General features: G+C 40.9%; 1 protein-coding gene, 1 non-coding gene and 1 pseudogene across 4 annotated transcripts in view; 2 read left to right on the forward strand and 1 right to left on the reverse strand.

Moving 5' to 3' along the window:
• RAP1A (RAP1A, member of RAS oncogene family) overlaps positions 1 to 13,554 on the reverse strand; it is a 103,337-nt gene that overhangs the window by 76,707 nt on the left and 13,076 nt on the right. The window lies entirely within an intron of this gene.
• On the forward strand, positions 3,803 to 3,905 carry LOC111556072. The gene has a single exon (XR_002735712.1). It is a non-coding gene; the product is annotated as a U6 spliceosomal RNA (small nuclear RNA).
• LOC111555999 lies at positions 4,777 to 6,308 on the forward strand (annotated as a pseudogene).

Below are 13,554 nucleotides of genomic sequence, written 5' to 3' on the forward strand. Positions count from 1 at the left end.
ACAAGAAAGTGTGAAATGGCAAGAATAAGGGACAGTATTAAGAGGTGGGTTTGTTTTAAGTAACAACAAAACCTGATAGATACTTTGTATGACTTAAAATAGGTTTAAAAAAAAAAAAGGATGGCAGCGAATTCCACAAAGCATATGCAATGAACTAAAATCCTTACAGGAACCTGTTAAGAATACTATGGCGGAGAGTACTTAGGCTCTTGCTCTCTGGCTGGAATAAAAACGTCTTGCCTGAGACTAGAAGGATATGCAATTTATACCATGAAAATAATTGCGCAAAGCATTATCCTTAGCAGGCCTGATCAGTTAATATGCCAGTTAAGAAGCCCCACGAAAACAAGAGACTCGCCTTGTCTTTTCTTCCACTTGTATCTTGCCACTCTCTTATGCCAAAATAACACCTTGGTTTATACCCCTTCCTAAGTAATGCCTTAACCACTTCCTTTATCGATCCAAATCCTCTATGCCTTTTGAGGTGCATTTCAAGCCCCAACCTCAGAGTCATATCCATTAATTCATGCCCACAGTCTTCTTTTCTCTCTCTGACCTCTCATTATCTTTTTTACACTACTTAATCTCTGGTTACATTTTCTTTTGTTGAGATATAATTCACATACTGTAAAATCCACCTTTTTTTTTTTTTTTTTTTTTTTTTGACTGAGTTTTTCTCTTTTTGCCTAGGTTGGAGTGCAATGGCACGATCTCAGCTCACTGCAACCTCCGCCTTCCAGGTTCAACCGATTCTCCTGCCTCAGCCTCCTGAGTAGCTGGGATTACAGGCATGCGCCACCACGCTCAGCTAATTTTTTGTATTTTTAGTAGAGCTGGGGTTTCTCCATGTTGGTCAGGCTGATCGCGAACTCCTGACCACAGGTGAGCTGCCTGCCTCAGCCTCCCAAAGTGCTGGGATTACAGGCGTGAGCCACCACACCTGACCCACCATTTTAAAGTACACAATTCAGTGGTTTTAAAAATTATATTCACAAGGCTGTTATAACCACCATCACTATCTAATTCCCATCACCCCCCCCCGCCCCGCCCAAAAAAAAACACATCCATGAACAGTTATTCCCCATTTGCCCTCCCTACAGCCTCTGGCAACCACTAATCTACCTACTATCTCTAAAGATTGCTTTTTCTATACATTTCACACAGATGGAATCATACAACATGTGGCCTTTTGTGTCTGGCTTTTGTGCTTAGCATGTTTCCAAGGTTCATTGATATTGAAGCGTGTGTCAGTATTTCATTCCTTTTTATAGCTGAATGATATTCTATTGTATGACTATATGACATTTTGTTTATTCATCAGTTGATGGAAATTTGGGTTCTTTCCACTTTTTGTTTATTGTAATGAACAGTCTTGTACGAATTCTAGTGTACACGTACGTTTCCAATTCTCTTGGGTATATATCTAGCAGCAAAACTGCTAGGTCGTAAGATAACTCTCTGTTTTTCTTTTATTTATATTAATTTTTTTATTTTTCATTGCATCTCTTTAGCATATGTTTAACTTTCTCAGGAACTGCCAAACTGTTTTCCACAGTGGCTGTACCATTTTACATTCTCATCAGCAATGTATGAAAGTTCCAATCTCTCTACATCCTGGCCAACACTTGTTATTGTCCTTTTTTCCCCTAAATTACAGCCATCCTAGTGTGTATGAAATAGTATCTCATTATGGTTTTGATTTGCATTTTCCTAAGGTCTCTGTTTACATTTTATTTTATATGATATATAGTCTTCTAATTCACAGTCAGCAAACTTTATCTATGAAGAGCTAGACAGTAAATATTTTATGCTTTGTGAGCCACATATGGCCTATGTCACATATTATTCTTTCTTATTTTTTTAAAAAAAACTCTTTAAAAAGTAAAAGCCATTCTTAGCTTGAGGGCCATATAAAACAGGTCTTGGACCAAAGTTTGGTGACCTCTCCTCTGTTTCATAATTAGCCTTGCCTTTGCTATCACCGTCAACTTTGCTGAAAGTAAGGTAAGGATTATTTTGTATTTCCACATACAGATTTGCACAGGGTCTACGAATACAAGAACAGAGGTTCTAAAAATACTTGAACTAGGTCATGCCTGTAATCCCAGCACTTTGGGAGGCTGAGGCAGATGGATCACCCAAGATCAGGAGTTCGAGACCAGGCTGGCCAATATGACGAAACCTGGTCTCTACTAAAAATACAAATATTAGCCGGGTGTGGTGGTACACACCTGTAGTTCCAGCTACTCGGGAGGCTAGGCAGAAGAATCATTTGAACCTGGGAGGCAGAGGTTGCAGTGAGCCAAGATCGCGGCACTACACTTCAGCCTGGGTGACAGAGCGAGACTCCATCTCAAAAAATAAAAATAAAAATACTTGAACTAAACTTTTTGCACAAAAAAAAAGTCAATTAAAAAATATATATACTTGAGGCCAGGCATGGTCGCTCACGCCTATAATCCCAGCACTTTGGGAGGCCAAGGTAGGTGGATCACAATGTCAAGAGATCGAGACCATCCTGGCCAACATGGTGAAACCCTGTCTCTACTAAAAATACAAAAACTTAGCTGGGCCTGGTGGTGCATGCCTATAATCCCAGCACTTTGGGAGGCTGAGGCAGGCAGATCACTTGAGGTCAGGAGTTCCAGACCAGCCTGGCCAACATGGCAAAACCTTATCTCTACTAAAGATAGAAAAAATCAGCTGGGCATGGTGGCACATGCCCGTAATCCCAGCTACTCAGGAGGCTAAGGTACCAGAATTGCTTGAACCTGGGAGACAGAGATGGCAGCGAGCCAAGATCGTGCCACTGAACTACCGTCTGGGCAACAGAGCAAGACTCTGTCTTAAAAAAAATATACATATTAGTATCTCCCCACAAGCATTATGCAATATAAAGGGTACTAGTTTTTAAGTGATTATTAAAAGTACAAAGTAATTTTTCTTTTTTGAAACTGGTCAACTTGAAAGAATTTTGTTAAGAACCACAGAAAAGGCTGGGCGCAGTGGCTCACGCCTGTAATCCCAGCACTTTGGGAGGCCAAGGCGGGCAGATCACCTAAGGTCAGAGTTCGAGACCAGCCTGGCCAACATGGTGCAATCCTGTCTCTACTAAAAATGCAAAATTAGCCGGGCATGGTGGTGCATGCCTGTAATCCCAGCTACTTGGGAGGCTGAGGCAGGAAAATTGCTTGAACCCGGGAGGCAGAGGTTGCAGTGAGCCGAGATCATGCCATTGCATTCCAACCTTGGCAATAAGAGCAAAAACTCTGTCTCAAACAAACAAACAAAAACAAAAAGAATCAGAGAAAGACTCTTTCATAATGCTCTTAGAGTCAAAATTATAATCTATTAACTTAGACATACTTCTGAATTAAGTATTTCTAAATCCCACAACTACAAATAAGATTAAAATTACAGTAATACCATGTGGAAGAACTTGCTATCTGTTCCTCTTTATATATAGCCAAAACAAGCAAACAAAAAAGATAGGAACACGGAAGACTTTTAGGGCAGCAAAACTTTTATCTGTATGAAACTATAAGGTGGACACACATCATTTTACATTTGTCTAAACCCAGAGAATATACAACACCAAAAGTGAACTCTAAGGTAAACTATGGACTCTGCATGATTAAGTACACGTCAATGTACATTCATCAGCTGTAACATATGTACCAATTTGGTAGGGGATTTGTTGATAACTAAGGAGACTACGCATGTGTGTGGGCAGAAGATAGATGAGAAATCTGCTCAATTTTATTGTAAACCTAAAACTGCTCTAAAAAAAATTAAGTCATGCTTGCTTTGGCAGCACATGTACTGAAATTGGAACGATATAGGGAAGATTAACACGGCCCCTGCATAAGAATGACACACAAATTCATGAAGCATTCCATATTTTTTTAATTGTCTATTTTTTAAAATGGCATACTTTTCTGGTAAATGTAGAAAAGTCAGAAATTTCAACAATTTGAATTTTACATTTTAGAAATTATAAGTAAATCATATAGAAGTCTTTCTGCATAGAAACTCTTTGATATAGGAGAATGAAAACTAATGTAAAAGATAGCAGATGTAACTAGCTATTTATCTCAGGGCAAGTCACTGAATTCTTTGAAGCCCAAACTTCTTATCTTTAAAAGTAGGAGTGACACTATCTGTCCTACCTTTTTCACAGAATTGTGAAGATCAAATGAGACAAACTTGGTAAAAGCATATTTAAAACAAAAAGCACTCTACCGCTCTACAAATATTACCCATATATATTGTTAGAAGAAATGTAAACCAAAACCAAGTTTTCACTATTAAAATAAGTATAAACAAGAGTTCTCTCGCTCTTCACAGTTATAACAAACACTTCTCCTAATAGTCATAATGACATCAATGAACAGTGTGGTGATTCTTTTTTAAGCCTAACAGAGGAATGAAAATCAGCCCAAACTGGTCTCACTTTCTGAATGGCATAAAGGTTAACCTAGTGCATAAAAGCATTCAGACCGGTTTTCCAGGTCTTAGAAACCTAAGACAACATTCATTCTTTTGCACCTTTAGCTTATTCTAGCTAAAAGAAATAATGTATTAAATATTCCTTTAAATACTAATCTGTCTGCTAAAAATTCTATGGGAACCAAACCTCAAAAATCAAGTCGGAATCAGTAATAAAGTTTTGATTATCAACAGCAAAAGAAGACAGGGATATTAAGCAATGATATCTAATATTCTGGTCGTCAGCAAAGCCTGAGTCCTATCCTCTCATTCTCCTCCCTAGACAGCATGAGCTTCACCACTCGCTTCACTTTATCCACCAACTACTGGTCCCTGAGCACTGTCAAGGCACCCAGCCATGCCGCCCAGCCAGCGTCTATCCAGGCACTGGGGGCTCTGGTTCCCAGATCTCCGTGTCCTGCTCCACCAACTTCTGGGGCAGCTTGGGGTCTGGCTGCGGGGATGGCCAGGGGTCTGGCAGGAATGGGAGGCATCCAGAATGAGGAGAAAATGAAATGTCTGGATGATAGCCTGGCGTCCTACCTGGACAGAGTGAGGAGCCTGGAAACCGAGAACTGGAAGCTGGAGAGCAAAATCCAGGAGCACCTGGAGAAGAAGGGACCCCAGCTCAGACACTGGGGCCATTACTTCAAGACCATCAGGGACCTGAGGGCTCAGATCTTCTTCAATACTCTGGGAGGCCGAGGCAGGTAGATCACGAGGTCAGGAGATCGAGACCATCCTGGCTAACACGGTGAAATCCCATCTCTACTGAAAATAGAAAAAATTAGCCAGGTGTGGTGGCAGGCACCTGTAGTCCCAGCTACTCGGGAGGCTGAGGCAGGAGAATGGCATGAACCCGGGAGGCAGAGTTTGCAGTGAGCCGAGATCATGCCACTGCAGACCAGCCTGGGGACAGCAAGACTCCATCTCAAAAAAAAAAAGAAAAAACAAAAATACTGTGGACAATGCCCGCATCGTTCTGCAGACTGACAATACCTGTCTTGCTACTGATGACTTTAGAGTCAAGTATGAGACAGAGCTGGCCACGTGCCAGTCTGTGAAGAGTGACATCCATGGACTTCACAAGGTCACTGATGACACCAATGTCACTTGGCTGCAGCTGGAGCCGGAGATTGAGGCTCTCAACGAGGAGCTGTTCTTCATGAAGAAGAACCACAAAGTGGAAGTAAAAGGCCTACAAGCCCAAATTGCCAGCTCTGGGTTGACTATGGAGGCAGATGCCCCCAAATCTCAGGACATCAAGATCACAGCAGACATCCGGGCCCAATACGATAAGCTGGCTCGGAAGAACTGACAGGAGCTAGACAAGTCCTGGTCTCAGCAGACTGAGGAGGGCACCACAGTGGTCACCACGCAGTCTGCTGAGGTTGGAGTTGCTAAGATGACATTCACAGAGCTGAGACATACAGCTCAGTCCTTAAAGATCAATCTGGACTCAATGAGAAATCTGAAGGCCAGCTTGTAGAACAGCCTGAGGGAGGTGAAGGACCTCTATTCCCTGCAGATGGAGCAGCTCAATGGGATCCTGCTGCAACTGGAGTCAGAGCTGGCACAGACCTGGGCAGAGGGGCAACGCCAGGCCCAGGAGTACAAGGCCCTGCTGAAATATCAAGGTCAAACCAGAGGCTGAGACCGCCACCTACCGCCACCTGCTGGAAGATGGCAAGGACTTCAATCTTGGTGATGCCCTGGACAGCAGCAACTCCATGCAAACCATCCAAAAGACCACCACCCACCGGATAGTAGATGGCAAAGTGGTATCTGAGACCAATGACACCAAAGTTCTGAGACATTAAGCCAGTAGAAGCAGGGTAACCCTTTGGGGAGCAGGAGGCCAATAAAAAGTTCAAAGGTCACTGGATGTCAAAAAATATACACACACATACACGCATTGTTTGAACCTGGGAGACAGAGGATCCAGTGAATCAAGATTGTGCCACTGCACTCCAGCCTGGGTGACAGAACAAGACTTTGAAAAATAAATAAATAAATACATAAATAAATAATTAAAAAAATAAAATTTTCTACAAGAGTACAGACAGGTTGTGACCTAGATTTGAACTAAAAAATGTTAAACAGGAAAAGGTATTTATAGTCAAACCAAAAACCACCTGAACACAGACCTTAAAAGTATTACTAAACGCCTTGAAGTTCGGGGTTCAAAGGAAGAAACTACAATTAAATACCTATGACTAAATGTTCTAAAAGCTATGATCTTAACATGTACTAGATCTAGATCCCTGGCCAGGCACACTGGCTCATGTCAGTACTCCTAGCACTTTGAGAGGCTAAGGTGGGAAGGGGTTAGGAGTTTGAGATCAGTCTGGGCAACAGAGGAGACCTCACCTCTTATTTTAAAAGAAGGAAAAAAAAAAAAAAGATCTAGAGCTGTAATTCTAACAAACTTCACAGCGGCAAGAAGCAAACAATTGAAACATTAGCCATATCAATCTGTAAGGCATGTTGAGCTTCATCTAAATATCTAGATTAATACAGAAAAAATGTTGTAAGAGTCCCTGATATAACCACAAATATCTATTATGTTTATCTACATAATTTAAGGCAGCGATCCCCAACCTTTTTGGCACCAGGAACCAGTTTCATGGAAGGCAATTTTTCCACAGACTGGACCAGGTGTGGGAGATGGAGTCAGGATGATCCAAACGCATTATATTTATTGTGCACTTTATTTCTATTACTATTACATTGTAACACAAAATGAAATAATTATACAGCTCACCATAATGTAGAATCAGTGGGAACCCTGAGCTTTTTTTCCTGCAACTAGACAGTCCCATCTGGGGGTGATGGGAGACAGCAACAGATCAGCAGGTATTAGATTCTCATAAGAAGCATGCAACCTAGATTATGTGCATGTGCAATTCACAATAGGGTTCGCACTCCCATGAGAATCTAATGCCACTAGTGACCTGACAAGAGGCGGGGCTCGGGCAGCAATACTCAACGCTGCTTACCTCCCGCTGTGCAGCCTGGTTCCTAACAGGCCATAGACCATTACTCACTAGTCTGTGGCCCAGGGGTTGGAGACCCCTGATCTAAGGGTATGAGACAGTGAGAGACAAAGGAAAATATGACCAGTTACCCAAATTTAACAAGAAAAAAAAATTTTAACTCCTTTTCTCAAAGTGCTAGTTCGACTAATGTTATCTTGGGTAACAAAATACTGGAAAAAGCCAAGCATTAAGAAAAAATTAATCAACCAGTTCTATGTTGAGAAGGTGTTCCACTCGGTCATGCGCGGTGGCTCACGCCTGTAATCCCAACACTTCGGGAGGCCGAGGCGGGTGGATCACAAGGTCGGGAGATGGAGACCACCCTGGCTAACATGGTAAAATCCCATCTCTACTAAAAATACAAAAATTAGCCGGGTGTGGTGGCAGCTACTCAGGAGGCTGAGGCAGGAGAAATGCGTGAAACCCAGGAGGTGGAGCTTACAGTATACGGAAGCTTGCAGGGTAGGGGAGCTTGCAGTGAGCCGAGATCGCACCACTGCACTCCAGTCTGGGGGATAGAGCGAGACTCCGTCTAAAAAAAAAAAGGAGAAGAAAAAGAGAAGGTGTTCTACTCCAATGGATGCATTGATTTTTTATTCCCTTAGTCTGCATTTGCTCAAATTTATTTATAATTTGGGCATCAAGTTTTTTCTTTACAAAAAGGAAAACTGACAGAGAATTTAAAGACAGACACACGTTCTCTCTCCAAATTAGAACAAAACATCACTAGCTCTAACTGGCAGGGATATCCTATTAAATGGGCAGAGGTATACTAGTGGATACAAACACACTAACATTTTTTAAAGCTTGCCAAACCCATGTTATGTTGTGGGAGAGAAAAAAACGTGTAGAAAACAACCTGGTCATTTACTAAGGGTTCTATCAAATTCGCAGTGGTGAGCGGTACAAAAGGAAAAGATGTTTACTTGTACAAGAATTCCTTACTGCCTTAAACTATATAAAAATGAAGCAAAAAGAATTGTGCAGTGCAAATATGACTCATAAAAAATGCTCCTGAAAGATTTCTTGGTAAATATCTAAATTAATCACCTTTTTTTTTCAGCACCTAACCTGATATAAACAAGTGTGCATGTGTGTATAATCTGAGGAAAATCCCACAGCACAGGTTTTCCACCTCACTGAAGCATCAACTTTGAGTCCTGAGCCCTTCATCTTCTCCCAGCTCATTGTTTCCCTTCCTTTTCTCCTAACCCATGACTCCAAGAGTGATCAACAGTGTAGCTTAGTAGTTAAGAACATAGACTTTGGAACCTAGCTTCCTGGGTTTAAAGCCCAGTTCTGCCACTTACTAGCTCTGTAATCCTAGGCAAGTGTCTTAACCTCTCTGTGCCTCAGTTTCATCACGGGAATACCAGTGCCAGGCTCGCAGGATTATCTGAGTAAATGAAATGGTATCTATAAAGCTTATTTATGCACCCAACACAGAATAGGAGCTCTGTAAGTTATACACCACCATCTTTGAGTTAGTCTTTGCTCAGATTCCTCTATTCCACGTATTCCTGTTGTTTCACCCCCAAATCAGCCAGTACACATCAACTGTTAGTGAATCTTAAACTTTCTCTTCATTGCTGGAGAAAATATTAGTATATAACTGATGTCACTACTTCAAATTCCTGGTGTGAAATCTCACCTCGACCCTCAGTACTGCACATCAATCCTTTTACCATCTCTACTCCACTTCCTCTCTCTCATTCCCTCCCTTCTTGATAAACTTAAGTCCAGTTACTATCATCTTTTTTCCTAAAGTCCCATAGGATGAGGCTATCCCTTCTCACGATTAAGGTCAACCTTTCTACCTGCCCTATATATTTCCCCTGTAATTCCTATAAGCTAAAACCCTATAAGCCATACTTGACTCTACTCCCCATACACAATCAACAGTCGAGCTAGTTCTGCATTTTGTTTCCTAAATAATTCTTTCAATTGTAAATTCTTTTTTATCCCTATTTCCACACTGTGTTAATAAGACCCTCATCATCTTTTAACCAAATTCCTCCAAGAGAAATCAAAGAGATTAAGGAGAATTAGCAGTGCAAATATCAGAAGCTGAGAGAGATATAATATTTTTATTGTTTTTCAGATTAAGATACTAGCTCCTCTTTCTACCAACTATGGATGTACTTCAAGAGGTAAAACAAACTCTTGAAATGTTATACAAAACAAAAACAAATCTTTTTTAAAGCATAGGTATAATCTTCTAGGAGAGAAGAGGGCACAATATGTGGCCCCAAAATTTCAAAATTTCAAAGAGATCTATGACTCCCCTCTCAAAAAAAAAAAAAGTTCCATTATTCTAGAGGACAAGGCCCAAGCTTATTATCAGGCCTTGTAATGCTCTACATAATCTGGTTCTCATCCATGTTAGTTTTATCAGCTGATCATCTATGTGAGATATCAAGAGTTGGTGAAGTGGACATCTGCTATTTGTGCATGTCTAGTATTCCTCCTTTTTTTGCTAACAGCATTGTGACACTTTATTGGGAAACAATCCTTATCTTCCTGAATGCAGTTGTGGTGAGAATGTCAATCAAGGTGTCCCCACCTTTCACTGGGCAAGGGAGACATGTGACCTAAACTCAGCCTACACCAATCAGGCTGAGTTTCCCAAGAAGCTGAATCTTAGAGTGATGTGAGGAAGGAAAATGGCTAGAGCTGATTCTTTATGACTGTGGCACACTGAAGACATTGTTCCTTACTACTACCTAGGTCCCTACCCCGGAAACTGCTCTGGTTCTTTTCAGGACTTCTTGAGGCCTAAGTGCTCACTTTTTACTTAAATTCTGTTATTCAACATCCTCCAAATAAACATTTTTCTGCTTAAATTAATCATTTTAGCCATTTGTTCATCCTTTTATTGGACAAACACATATTGAACTGTGTAACGGTTAGTTGGACATGTCAACTTGGCTAGACTATAGTACCCAGTTATTCAAATGGATGGAAGTGTTGCCATGAAGGTATTATCTAAATGTGGTTAACATCCACAATCAGCTGACTTTAAGGAGATTATCCTTAATAATGTGAGTAGGCCTCATCCAATCAGTTGAAAAGCCTTAAGAGCAAAACTCAGGTTTCGCTGAAGAAGAAATTCTACTGCAAGACTGCATTATCAGCTTCACCTAGAGAATCTGCAATGTGTTGGTCTGCCATACAGATTTTGGACTTTCTAGTCCCCACAATCACATAAGCCAACTCCTTGAAATAAATCTCTTGATTTACATAATGTATGCGTGTGTGTATATGGTGTGTAAATGGGTGCATCGTCTTACAGGTTCTGTAGGTATCTGCCCAGTTCTCTGACTGAGAGAACACCTACTACATGCTACTGCTGACGATACACACAGGTTGTCATTTGCTTGCTGCTGTGACTCTGAAATAAAGGACTCAGTTTTATGTACGCCCACAAGGCATTTAAGTTAAATTTTGCACCAAAGAATAAAATCTCCAATGAACCATGATGGTTCTTTTGCTTGCAACCAAAGAACCCTAAATACAGTTATATATGTCATTGTTTGAGGAGGAGAGAGTTCACAAAGTTTCACTGTTTCAAATAGTGCTAATAAACAGCTTAAGCTCAAAGCTGTGAGTAGAATTTTAAAGTTTTAAACTTGATGCCAAAAAATTACCTTCTAGATTCTCCCAAAGTACAGAGAAATTAAAAAATGAAGGCATGCCCAAGAAAGAGAAGATGCCTAAAAGTTACCAGAATGTGCAGGTTCGTTTACCCTACTTCAGGGACCAGCACACTATGAGTCACAGGCCAAATCTGGGCCACTGTCTTTTTTTGTGTGGCTTGTGAATCAATGACTGTTTTTATATTGTTGCATGTTGTTATAAAAAAAAAAGAAGAAGAAGAAAAATATTTTATAACGTGAAAATTACATGAAATTCACTTTCAGTGTCCATAAATAAAGGAGACACAATCACTCTCATTTGCTTATATAAATGGCTGCTTTTACCCTATAACAGCAGAGTTGAATATTTGCAACAGGGACCATATGGCCCCAAAATCCTAAAGTACTTACTATCTGGCCCCTTACAAAAAAAGTTAGCTGGCCGGGCACAGTGGCTCATGCCTATAATCCCAGCACTTTGGGAGACCGAGGAGGGCGGATCACAAGTCCAGGAGTTTGAGACCAGCCTGATCAACGTGGTGAAACCCCATCTCTACCAATAATAACAAAAATTAGCCAGGTGTGGTGGTACACGCCTGCAGTCCCAGCTACTCGGGAGGCTGAGGCAGGAGAATCGCTTGAACCTGGGAGTGAGCCAAGATCACACCACCACACTCCAGCCTGGGTGACAGAGCGAGACTTTGTCCCAAAAAAAAAAAAAAAAGTTAACACCTACCCTAGTTTATCAGAGGAAGCATTAACTTCAGGAGGAATGAGCAAGAAAAGGGTAAGAAATGTTAGAAAACAGAATACAAGAAAAGGAATAAATGAATTAACTGTTATTTATTGTACATTTACCATGCATAAAATGCTGTTTTGAGCACTTTACATTTAGTATTTTTAATCCTCATATTTCCATGGGGTGGGGATTATTGTCCCTTTTTGTTTGTTTGTTTAAGACGGAGTTTTGCTCTTACTGCCCAGGCTGGAGTGCAATGGCTTAATCTCGGCTCACCGCAACCTCCACCTCCCAAGTTCAAGTGATTCTCTTGCCTCAACCTCCCAAGTAGCTGGAATTACAGGCATGTGCCACCACACCCGGCTAATTTTTGTATTTTTAGTAGAGACGGGGTTTCCTCATGTTGGTTAGCCTGGTCTCGAACTCCTAACCTCAGGTGATCCGCCCGCCTTGGCCTCCCAAAGTGCTGGGATTACAGGCATGAGCCATCACTCCCAGTCTACTGTCCCCATTTTATAGATGAGGCAAAAAGGCTAAAACTAACTTGTCCAAGTTCAACATACATAAATTATGGAGCCAGGATTATAACTCAGGCACTGTGGCTCTAGCATCAGTGTGGTTAACTACAATACTATATTGCCTTACCAGTCATCTTGTCTATCTAACCTGTACTGTGCAAATATTGTTTTTCTTTAGAATTAAAGTATACAAACACTATGGATAAACCAATACTAGAATAAATTAGAAATCTGTAGTGATACATTTCTTAGAGAATTTAAAGGATTACTAAGACCTATGCGCATGCACGTGCGCGCGCACGCACACACACACACACACACACCTTCCTTCTAGAAGGCAGAGAAACTGAGGAAGACGGCCACTTGGATTCAACCATTGCTTTCCCACAGACCATATTTGAACTCCAAAGCTGAGGCAAGCTTCTATACGCAGGCTAAGATAAAGAATGTTCTCCTCCCACATCCCCTGCATCATTATGACCAATTAATTAAGAATCAGGAAGGTGGATCCAGAATGTGGTATTTCTCAAAGCTCTCAGTTAAATCTAATGTACAGCCAAGCCAGCATTGCAACCCACCACACTATACACTTCTCTCCTCTCAAGGAGAGGAGTTGTAAGAATATAATAAGAGTGAAGGGAGGAGCAAGCAGGAAGATGAGAGAAACTTGACAAAACTTACCTCTGAAGAGTGGAATTTTTATTTACTAGCATGCTAATATAGAACTAGTCTTCATGTCTCATTGCTACACCTGAAGACTTAAAAACAAAAGGAATTATAAAAAGAAAACTAATTATTTCTATATACGCATATATGCACATATGCATGTTTTTTACAGGAAACTTCTGTAAGGATACACAGCAAACTGAAAACCATTATTTTTGTCTCATTTGCCTTCTTGATCTGTACTTTTCAGGGCATTACCTGTATTCCTTTTAAAATATATTACTGAACAAAAATAGTGGCGTTTTTTGTTTTTTCTGAGACAGGGTCTCACTGTCACCCAGGTTGGAGTGTAGTGGCACAATCATGGCTCACTGCAGCCTCAATCTCCCATGCTCAAGCAATCCTCCCAACTCAGACTTCTGAGTATCTGGGATTACAGGTATGTGCCACCACACCCTGCTAATTTTTTG

This window comes from Piliocolobus tephrosceles, chromosome 1 (assembly GCF_002776525.5).
Source record: "Piliocolobus tephrosceles isolate RC106 chromosome 1, ASM277652v3, whole genome shotgun sequence".
In the NCBI taxonomy this organism is placed as follows: Eukaryota; Metazoa; Chordata; class Mammalia; order Primates; family Cercopithecidae; genus Piliocolobus; species Piliocolobus tephrosceles.